A 12,481-nucleotide genomic window follows, 5' to 3' on the forward strand; every position below is an offset into this window, starting at 1 on the left:
ATTCCACAGATTTCACAGAACCAAGAAAGCACTTCTGGAAAGGGTAATGTGACAGCCTGCCCCTGAACGCAGTCCCCCAGCTACTGATTCTCAAAAATATTCTTGCCATATTTCCTGGGCTTTTCCTTCTTTTCATCCTAAACTGTCAAAGACATTAACCCTGAGTACGCAGTCTTCTGTTCCTTATAGCACAGTGCAAAACTGATTATCTCCACCATACTGAAACACTGATAATCATCACTCCTTCGATGGTTAATTGATCTCCTTTAGATAGAATCCTTTCTATCTAACCTCTCCATTAGATAGAATCCTTTGAGAGAAAAATAATTATCTTACTCATCTGTAAGCTCTTAGTTTCTAAAACAGGGACTGACTCCAAGGCACCAAATTCTCCTGGTCTAGGAATGCATTCTCTGATCTTCTCTGATCTCACTTTGGACACCACAACCATGCAAGCTCTCCTGGCTTCTCTGAAGGTTCAGTTACCAAACAAAGCAGGCCTGATTCCCAGGTAAAGCAGGAAGGCTTCCCAGGGTTCCAGGAAAGCTCTGCTTCAACCTTACTGATAAATCCTGACAGCCCACTAATATACCTTCATTTCTGAGGTATTAGTCCCCCCTCCAATGCAAAAGTCCCTTGGAGAGATTAACTCTTTAAATAGCTGTCAATGAGTTGCACATCCTTGGGTATGCACTCTAGAGCATGTCTTAAGAACAGTTTTCGGTAACTGGAAGGACCCCAGGATTTGAAGAGGAAGAAAAGTGGGCAGCGTGGAGAACCCGAAAAAGGACAAACTTCACCCGCTTTTCAGTTGTGCTGAGACACAGTCCTGCCTGAGCTTTACTTGTTACCTCTGTCCTTTCCCTTCTTCCCTGGATCCCCAACCAAATCCTGAGCTGAAAGGAAAAAGGCCGGGGGTAGTGAGAAGAGGACCAAGCGAACTACCACAAACTGCCTTTCTCTCAGGGTTACCGAAGTCTCTGGAAAGGAAGGGACAGGCACGTCTCTAACCACTTGTTTTGCCAAACACCGAAATTCGAAGTCTTTCAGGAGCAAGAGAAGTAACAGGACGTGCGGCCCATAAAGTGGGGCCTCTATTGGCATCCAGCAGGTGCCCAAATGCTCACCTTCCTTTTGTGGGCAGAGCAGCTCTTTGAGAGTGGTACCTATTTTAAATTAATCACATATCACTTTTTAAAGAAACACTAAAGAAGTGAGTTCTAAAAAGTTATCAACCAGTCATTTATTAGGGGAGACAGCTGCCAGGCCCGCCGCAACGCCCCGATTGCCTCCGCAGTCCCAGAAGACAGGAGCAGCAGTCAGCTCTCACAGCCTGTGGGGCTCAGGATGATTTGATCGACACAACCCTTCTCTGATAAATCAGCTAAAAGCAGAGATAAAGTACCCCACTCAACATCACACACACACACACACACACACACACACACACACGGCCTGAAACAACGGTTCAAACGTCAATTTACACAAAAGGATCCGCCCTTGATTTTAGATGTTAGAGTTACCAAGTGGTCCTGGGGAGCAGCCACCAGTCTCTGAACACAGCTGCATCCCATCTCCGCCTCTAGGATTTCACTGGACAACCTTGTGAAAATTCATACCCTGCCTACATCTTTGACAATGCAGAGTCAGGTGAATAGTGAATGGCTACTTTGATTCTAATTGTTTTTATTTTCGGCTTAGCACAATGAATTTATCATGAAACAGACTTTAGGGGAAAAATTAATGATTTCATTAAAATGCATCTAACTGCTTATTTGTGTTTCAACATAAAAGGAATTGTGTACTCTATGATTAATGAAAATTATATCTGTCAGTAATTTTAATAGGTGTGAAGCAACTGTCAATTGAAAGACATATATTTAAAAAACGTTCTGACAGCTCGAACTTGAAAGGGAGCCCCCTTCTTCTGAAATGTTTTTCTTTGTCTCTTCTTCAAGCCAATAGTTTTCATGCACATAAACACAAGAAGCATAGGTTCTCTTCTAAAGACTCTAGTGCTGGTGTACTTTCTCTCCTTATACAAACTACATGTTTAATTCCATCTTAATTGTAAAATTAGGTGTTGGAAGAAAGGGGTTAATCTTTAAGTTCCTTTATAATTCTTATGCATTTTAGGTCTCTGAGCATGAAATTTATTAAGTAACGGAATAGTTAAAAGAGGATCAAGCTCACATAAAAAAGAAGGATTATGCCTCCACCTCCAGGAAGGAGAGACAATATCGATAGAGGGAGAATGGGGACAAAGTTCTGCTGACATCACTCTATTTCCAAACAGATAAAAAATTAATCATTCACTTTTCAACAAACTCTGGGCTTCATGCCCATTCTCTCTTTCCCAGATATTTTGAAGTATTCTGCGAGTAACTGTTTACAGAGATTGCTCTTCACTCGAATACGGTATAATGAAAACGCCTCAAGAGGGGTTTCGTCGGCCTGCTTTGGTCCACTTTCTTAGCCATCTACTTTAATGTATGAATTACACTGGCAAATGCTTCCAGCAATAACTTAACAAGCCTCTTACCTTTGCCTGTTTAAACCTGGCATCTGCACTTTGGACAGTAGTCCTTTCCTGGAATGATTTTCCCCATCCTCTCTGCTCATAATAAGTTCTTCTCTTTTTTATTAATGTACCTTCTTCTTCTTTTTTAATGAGAGTCCTTTTACAATACCTGGCCACCCCCTGCAGTCATAGAATGAGAAAGAGAGGTACCTCAAAGTCCATCTGTTGACTCGTTTTACGGATGAAGAAACTGAGGAACAAGAAGAGAATGTGTATTGCCCACGGAACATCTAGAGCTACCAACAGGGAGGAGGAGGACCGAAGTGTGAACCCACCTGGGCCTAGGAACAAAGCTGCAGAAACGAGCAGGACAGTGAAAAGAGACGTTTTTATTTCTCACCCGCTACTTACTTCCTCCTTTGTATGACGATGATGAACTTGTAGAAAACACGCAATGTTGTTTTGATTCCTGCTTTGGCTCTGCGTGGGGTCAGCGAGCGCACGTGTACACGGTTGGGGTGGGGGTGCAGCGAGGAGAGGAGGGTCCGCTGGCGAGTCGCGACCCCGTCCTGTTGCTCCTTAGTTATTTTTATTTACCTATTATTATGGCAAGTTAATTATCTCAAAAACACTTACTCGGTTATAAATATTTTCTTCATTGATTTGCTATACCACTTTTGTCATATATTAAAATAGATTTTGCATTTTGGAAGAATTTAAGGATTCTACTTATTTTCATCCAGGAGCTTCTCTCTCAATGCTTACATTTTGAAAAAGAATTGTAGCTTTATAAGAAATCCTGGTAACTGTAAGATTAAACCTTTCTTAAATAGAATCATATAATTTTTGTGAAATTATGAACAATCCTCATAATATCTAATTGGTATCTTAATGAGTATGCCATTAAAGACACAGATTAATCTAGGAAGAATAGCATTTTTCCTGCAGTGACTCATTCTTTCTTAGAATTATTATCTTCTCATACTATTAATATTTTCTAATACAGTTTTCAATCATTCTTCAGAAAGATCGGTACAATACAATTCTCTTTTTTTTCTCTTACATATGTTCTTTTTGCTTTATTTATAATAAAATTTCCCCTTACATTTCCTTTTTTACCCAGTATATAGGAAAATTAACACATTTGTTTTATCCAAAAATTTTTGTTTCACTTACAGAATAAACGTATTGTCTGATTGGATTTTCAAATTCTCTAATTTTTCAGGTGTATGCTTTCATTAACTAGAAAATTCAGATTTATTTTTATAAAGAATTTTAACTGAATAATTGTTTAATGATGTTTCTTTAAGTAAATGCTTCCATAAAGTTCTGGGAAAAAATTTAAATTGACAGTATAAAGTATTACAAGATTTGGCCAAAATAAAAACTTCAGAGATAAATTTTAATAATCTATGAATAGAGTATAATGATAAAAGAATTTTAATTTCTCAAGAAAAGTTTTTATGAGTACCTTTTACTAAAATATTTGACTCAACTTTTTGCTAGCATTGCTTTCGAAGTAAACCATTTGCATGCATATGCTGACATCTGGTGGATATTCAGTTTATAATCTAGTAGATATTTAGTATAGTATTTTAATGTAAAGTGAGGGAAATTAAATAAAATGTATCGTAATAAGAACAAAGTTCTAGTTAAATTTATAGAGATAGCAAAAAGTTATTTTATTCTTTATATTCTCTATATTTATTTTCTATAAGAAAAATGTAAACAATATTCTTATACTCTTAATAAACTTATTCTGAACCATGTTTGCAGTTTGTAGCATATGAAGAAAATTATTTATAATTCAATTGTATTCTAATGCTAACATTACATTTTGCACACTGTAGATGCTTTGCATTTATAGCATTTACATAAACGGTATTCCATATCTCAGGAAAGGTAAAATTGTTACTGGGTTAAAACATCTTTAGATAGAAGAATTGGCTGAAAAAAAATTGAAGATGCTACATGTTTAGCAATGTTTTATTAAATTAGGAAAATCTCAAGAGATGGGGAGAAAATGGGCAAAAGAGTTTTACTAAAGTACCATATTCCAGAAACAAGGAAAAAATTAACTTTGAAGGAATAGACTATATTTAAAAATTAACTTTGAAGAAGTAGACTATATTTAAAAATGCACTTCATTTTTAGATGACTGGTTCTACTGCATGAAGATCTCAGGTGGGCCCCAAGCCCCAAGTAGCTGCTGAACCTAATATGTTTAAAACTATGGGCAAATCAGTTTGGCACTGTGGCATAGCAAGAATTCATTAGTCTCAAGGCTAGATTTTAGATTCATGGTTTAATTACATCGTATTATTGTAATAATTCAGACACTTAAATGCTGAATGACTCCTCTCCATCCTACAAAGAAATGTTTCTGAGGTTCTAGGCTCCTCTAAACTTATTAAACTAACTAGGACCAAGATTTATTAGTTTGAAAAATTCTAGAATCATTTATATACATCCACCCATACATTATGCTGTGATTTCATCCTGTGTAGGATGAGGCGTAGAGAAAATATAGTGATTTTCATATTCTTAATATCTATTTTTTGATTTGTCAATTCATATTAACTTTTTACTCTTTAAAACTCTTTTAAAATGTATTTTCTTATTCTTCCAATTTGCTTTTTATTTCAAATAAGTTTTTAGCTCTCTTTTGTTGTTGTTTTTTTTCTTTTCTTTAACTCTCCCTTTTCATACCTATCTCTGATTTTATACCCTCATTTTAACATTTTCCATTTGTTGCTCTGTTTGGCAGGTAGTGAGACTAAGAAAGGTGGTATCTGACATATTGGCCAGAATTACAGTTTCAATATTATTTGCCTTAGCAAATAACCATAAAGTTTAGCTAGTTCTACTTTCCTTTTTATATGTTTATGAAGAATTGTATGCAAAAAGATCAAGTAATTTGGCCAAGGTCATTTGGAAAGTTGTCCAAAGAACTAGATTTATCACCTCATTCTTCTAGCAGCCTTTCCCATTTTCCACCCTTATTTCCTATTAGTCCAGCCTAGTAATGTCATAATGTAACCATTTTTTTATGCCTCGGAAAATTATTTTTATTCACAATTCAAAGTGAGGCTCATTATGATGGCTTCTTAGTTTAAGGATGGTGAATTTGAACTCCTCTGTTTATTAGTTTCCTAGATTTTAAATTTTACTTTCTCCAAATCTACTTATTTCTAATTGTAGGAATTATAAATACTTAAATAAAATCTTTTTAAACTTTTATTTTTGCATAAGTTCCCCCAAAATATTTCTTTTCTCTGGATTGCAGATCTGAAAATAGATTTAGGAGCTAAGGTAGCAGTAAAGTAGATGAAGTGGTAACAAGATAGATAAACTCATAATTTTCTTAGACTACCTGTTAGGAAGCACTGCTAGACTCTCCATCTTCTTCAGTCATTGAATCCAGTGGTGCTTATATTTGAAAACGATTATCTATTTTTTTTCTTTTCTTTTATTCCTTCTTTCTTTTTCATTGATTCTATTAACTTTGTACTAAGAGTTTACTAATTGCCAGGCTGTGTGAAAATTTTCACTCCATCTTTTCTGATGAGAAAACTCTTTATTATTCTTTCCATTTTTTAAACTTACTAGGTTCTCTCTCTCTCTCTCTCTCTCTCTCTCTCTCTCTCTCTCTCTCTCTCTCTCTCTCTCTCTCTCTCTCTCTCTCTCCCTCATCTCTATCCGAAAATTGGGTACCTTGAACACTGCTTTTCTTTCTTCATATACTATCTTTGATTGATTCCATTGACTCCCATTATTTCCACTACTAATTATAAGTCTTTTTTTCCCAAGTTTATTTGTCCTCCTAGACCTTTCTTTGTAGTCTAGATTTAATTAAACTATTTGCTGTTGTACGTAGGCAACACATAGACACTTCAAAAAAATCAAATTTAGTGATTGCTCTTCCTCCCGGGGTCTATGTCCTCTGGACTCTCTGCTGGCAACACTGTGTGTGACCTGTTAACGCAGGTCCCCAAAGGTATTCTTGACTTCCTTTTTTCCCCTTTTTCCCCTCCTGTGATTAGTCATCATTTTCCCTGATTTTACTCTCCACATATTTTTACAATCAATCCAATTCTCCTATCCTTATTCCTTTTGTCTTCTTTCTAATCCCAATTCTCTCATAATCAAAAACCATAATAACTGTTGCCTCCTTTTCTTCTTCTCCTCGCAACCAACCTTCTCACACATGTCAGAGTGACATAGCAAATGCAGTTCTCAGTAATTGTGTAAATACCATTTTTGTTGGATAAATTCTAATCTCCTTAATCACATATACATGATATAGAAAATTTTATAAACCGATGCCTGACATTTTACGCTCCAGTAAGGTTAAATTGCTTTTAGTATCATATACATATCATCTGCATCACATGGCCATATCTAAATGCCTCCAAGTGTCGTTCTCCGTTGACTTGTATCACTCCTGTTCATAAATTAAGATATCTGCAAGCAAGCCTAAATTGATATTCCACCTTTGGCTGGGGTTACATTTTTGTAATTTCCTGGTACTGTCCGTGTGTTGCTATCTTTGACCTTTCATCATGCACCATAATCAGCGTTATCTTTATGCTTGTGCCCTCTTCTGTCTTGTATCCATTTCTAATAGACCAGAAAATCCGTGAGGCTGGAGATGTTCAGTACATAAGCATAACGCTCTATGCATGACAAGCGGACAACTATTCCACAAATAAAAATTTAAAATAATAACATTACATTAGTATTTGGTATGATTTATATATTTAAAATAGCAATCCAATCATGCCACCACCCAGCTTCAACACCTCCACCAGCTACTCACTATGCTTAACCTGCATGCATTAAGAATCTCTTTGCACTAATCTTTAAGAGCCTTCAGTTTCTATGCATAGAATATCCTTCTCCCCAGGCTGCATAACTGGTCCTTCAATTCCTCTTGACTTTTGTTCAAATTTTACCTTGTCAGAAAAGTCTTTACCAACCTTGGTCACATTCTACATTTTTCTCTTTTTATTTTGTTCATAGCTTAATGCAGCCTGATATTATTAAATCCTTGTTTTATTTATTTATTTATGCATCCCCCTGAGTTTATCAGACTATAAATTCCATAACAACTAAGATTTTGTGTATTTTGTCTATTGCTATGTTCACAGCACTGAGAATATTATGGATTTATTGTGATAAATGTATGAAAAAGTAGATTCATATTTAATCATATTTTAAATACATATGATTTCTGAAAACATTTTAGAGAAAACATCTTAACCCAATGAATTCACCTTGACATGTATACACTTAGTAAGAGTTGTCTAAAACATCTGGGCCATTATCATAGTCCCTAAAAATTTTCGTATTAATTTATTTATTTTCTAAACTTATACATGGGATTTTTCCTACTTAAAAAAATAACAAGATTATTTGGAACTTTGAGAATAAGACTGAGACTATTCATAAAAACAAGAATTACAGAAGGTTTTGTGCATGGAATAGTGCTTGCTCTTATTAGACAATATAACAGGAGAGACAGGATGTATATAGAAATAGATGTCAAAAAAAGATTTAATATATACTAACTACTTATTACGTAATTGAGATTTACATACTTTATTGTATTGTTTTCTTAATTTTTGTTACTACCTACTACGTTAGGTATTACGCTCATCCTAATTTTGAGTATCAAACCAAGATTCAAAGAGATTTGAAAAGACTTTGTGACTCATAAATAGTAAAGTTAGGTCAAAAAATGAAACATATGTTGCAAAGTTATCTAACACATTGCTTGGTATATAGGACATTTGGGGTTATCTACTTATCTTTGTGGAGTTTAAAGTCAAAACAGCAAGTTAAAGCATTATCATAGCACATTATTGTTATAATTATTGTATATAAACTAGAGCTACCTAGTTACCGCCATAAAAACTGGAATTTTATGAATACCTCTAATTCCTTCTGGTAGATACTTTTTAATTTTGGAAATAATGATTTTATGTTCCAGGACATGGGGATATATCTTAATTGAAATTGCTTTTGAACATGAGATATATATTTTGAAAAATAAGATATGAGTATGCATAACACCTCTTTGGTCATTAAGCATGGGTCATTTGCCATAAGCAAAAATAGGTATAATGCTATTTAAGGAAATATATAATATCATTTTCTTATTTGAGGTGAGAATACTCTGAAATAAAACATACAGTATCGAGCTTCCAGCCAAATTTAATAGCCAAATTGATGGGCTAAATATTTGGATAGCAATTTAGAACATTTAAGATTATTTAAGATTAGCGTCAGCATTAATGCAGTTATTCCCAGATATAGTTTACCAAGAATGGTGTTTTCTCTGTAGGTAACTATTTTTACCCAGGGAGCTTAGGGCCTAGAGACACTTTATGTTAAAGTGGCCACACGAAGAAAATTCATTTTAGACCCTCAAGAGTAGTTCTTTTTCAGCAGCCTGACATGAAAACTCAATTTTTTTATTGTCCTGTAAGCACAGATTCTCGGAATTTTCTTTGTTAAAAGGTTTACTATTTAAAGTTGGTAGTGTTAAGAAAACAAAATTAAACTGAGTAAATTTTAAGCAATCTTTTTGCCTTTATTCAGTGATTCATGATAGCAGATAGAAAGGAGCACTGAGGAGCTGTATAAAATAGAAGATGTTGATAGGCAAAAGGAAGGAGAAACGAAGAAGTCACACTGGATTTATTGGATGATGGGTTATCACAAGGTTACTTTCTTTTAGGGAATGGAAGGGGCCTATCAGGCAGAGTACCTAACTAGTACTCATCGGGTGATTTCCTATTGCTTGGTTTAAGGTTTCATTTCTGGGAGAGCCACAACTGTAATTATGTTAGGCCTTGGTTTAGCAACATGGGGCTTAGCCCCAGCAATTCCATTTCGGGTTTCCGGTCTTTTTTAACAACAGGTAAAGTCTGCTTTAATATTGATAATGCCTCATTGGAATAGGACTATTTGAATTCTCTCACCCTCTTAAACCAAAGGATTAAAACCAAAGTGCAGTTGTCATTGCTGCTGCAAATACAGGGATGTGGAACAGTAAATAGAAACATTAGGTGATGTGCAGACAAAAAAAAAAAAAAATGATCATAGAGGATGAATGAAAGAGAGGAGCCAAAATAAATGCCTAAAACTTCTACTGCTAAACCAAAGAGGGAGGTTGTTTTGAACTAGTTGATTTTGCATGCTATGGAATAAGGATATAAATCCAGGGATGGTGGCAAGGTAGCTAAAATGCTTACACTGGAGAAATGTGCTACATTTCTTCATGACCAATTGGTTTAGTGAATCACTGAAGATTAGCTCCTCGGCATGCTTTAATATATCATACTTATACGTTTGCATTTTGGAATAGGTTCAAATTCCGCATCTCTGAGAAACATTCTTTTCTTTGTCTTTTCCCCTAATTAATCCCTGCTCCAGAATGCTAAATAGTGATTATTGGGATTAATGCAGTTCTGCTATGGTCAGTCACCCTTCCCATGTCCAGCTGCTTTAGCAGAATGACCAATTTTGTGTGGAAGCTACATAATAAAAAAAAAATTAGTTATTTTTGGCTCTTTGAAATGTAGTGTAGTTAACTTGATCAATTGCAGAAAAATAAATTGTTAACATGACTCCATAATCTAAATTTTTGCTGATTTGGCTTTTAGCAAGAGATATGAATATTAGTTTCTGTACAGAAAGCTAAATGAACATTTTAATATTGTATTTATAGTGAATCAAAAATAGGTTAATTATTACCTATTATTTATGTTATTTTCCAAGTGAGGTCAGTGTAATATAAGATCTAAAAATATTTTTGTAAACTAATGATTAATTCAGGTGCTTCATAGAGAGAAACTACATTATAACTGATTAAATAAATGTGCCCGTATATATGAAATTGAACTTTGTCAACATATAATTAAAGGTAATAATTAAAGGGGCTGTCTGGATGATATCTAAAGTTATATGCCAGACAGTGTATACTCTGTTTTATCTCCTTAAATCTTCTCATTAATTCTGCTAGGCAAAAGTGGATGAGGAATGTATGGTTCAGAATCATCAAAATGATTCATTCTTCCTATGAGAAAAACATGTAAAAATGATGTTATGCTTTCCTATTAGAAATGACTCAATATGAAATTCATTTTTACAAAAGATTTGAAAAAAATAGTATTTCTTTAATGGTGATATTGCTGACATTTGTAACTGACTAGATATATTCTAAAAGAAGAAAGCTTCCTAAAACATCAGAACACAGAAAATAAACTCTGTAATTTCCCATTATCTTTCTCATGTACATAATATGAGGTTAAAACTTTAAATTCAACTCATCTAATAACATATTATGTTAGAAAATCTTGATTATATTCACCAGCCAATATTTAGTGTCATTATTGTGCCATGTTAATAATCTGTCCTTTCAAGATTAGTGCTATAGCATGTACATTCTCAAAACTTAATCTATTTAGCGATGTATATTTATTTAATTTTGCAGACTTTAGCGATGTCTGTGTCTTTATTGCCTTGCATAACCATACCACAAAATTTTTTATATTTTTCTTGCCACTACAACAAATATACTTTTATTTTTTTTAATTTTGCTTTCATTATGTTCTTTTTAAGTAATAGTATCTACCATCTACAATTATCTAAACTAAAATATTGAGTTTTGTTCTCAATCACTATTTTTCCCATTCCTTCATTCTTTGATGATCTGAATCTAATTCATTTTCCAGATACCTACAAAAATTATTTCCTTTTTATTATTCACCCAACCCTGCTGATGCTTTAATTGATATCCTATTAACATTTCCCTGGGATACAATATCTTCTCTGTCTTGTACATAATTGATATTGTACTCAAATCTGAGAATGTTTTTCTCACTAAAAATATACAAAAATAATATAAATAAAACAAATCTAACAAAACTCAAATGGTTCTCTACTAATTCAATGATCTAAAAGGACAGAGACCAAAATTCTTAGTGAGGCTCTCAAGAAATTCCTTATCTGTTCCTTTTCTATCACTTAAACCTATTTCTTTTATTCATTTAACAAACATCTATATACATTTATACTATGTATCAAGTATCTTTATAAATGTAAGAACTACAGCAATGAGTGCAGTGGACAAAATTTCACCATGTGTATCCTTTAATTTGTCCCATCAAAAAACTCTGCAATGACTGTTTCCATTTCAAGGCTATAGCAGTTAACATTGCTTTTTTTTTTTTTTTTTTTTTTTTTTTAATATGTTCTTTAAGTGTTCTGAAGTCCTCTTTTTCTTTCTAACAAACCTCTTGGACTTCAAAATCCAGAGACTATGTTGCCATTTCTCAGGAACTTTCTTTGATTCTTCTATGTAGAATTAGTTATTATAATAGTGTCTTGCTTACACTGGCCTTTAAAATATAAAATATTGTGTAATCATTTGCTTATCTCATTTGTCTTAAACTTTGGGGGTCAGTGACATTTTTGAACACCTAATGAAAGCTATAAGCCCTCTCTCCTGAAAACTGAACATAGGTACAAAATCAAGTAGAGTATAAATTTCGAGGGATTCCAAATTTGTTGAAATTTGTTAATGTAACCCAAAGTTAGCACCATATCATGCATTTCTTAATTTCTTAAGAGTACCAGATAAGTTCTATTTTGAATTGCCATTGCATAGTGATTATTTCCTGAAGGAATGGAGGAACTGGTCAAATAATGTCTACTGGGAATTTTAGTGCAATAATTTGATATGCTTTATAGGAACAATAGCTCGCACCAAACTTCATGCATGTTTTCCTGAAATTTTATAAAATTAAATCTAATGTTAAAGTCGGCTAATAAATATGTGATAGTGACATAAGAACATGTAAAAAAAACTATTTTGGGCATGTTATTATATAAGTTTCAAGGCAAACATTTGTCTTTTGTTTGTGAATATTTTTCAGATCCACTTTATTTATT

The sequence above is a fragment of the Rousettus aegyptiacus genome, unplaced genomic scaffold, assembly GCF_014176215.1.
Source record: "Rousettus aegyptiacus isolate mRouAeg1 unplaced genomic scaffold, mRouAeg1.p scaffold_m13_p_11, whole genome shotgun sequence".
Lineage (NCBI taxonomy): Eukaryota > Metazoa > Chordata > Mammalia > Chiroptera > Pteropodidae > Rousettus > Rousettus aegyptiacus.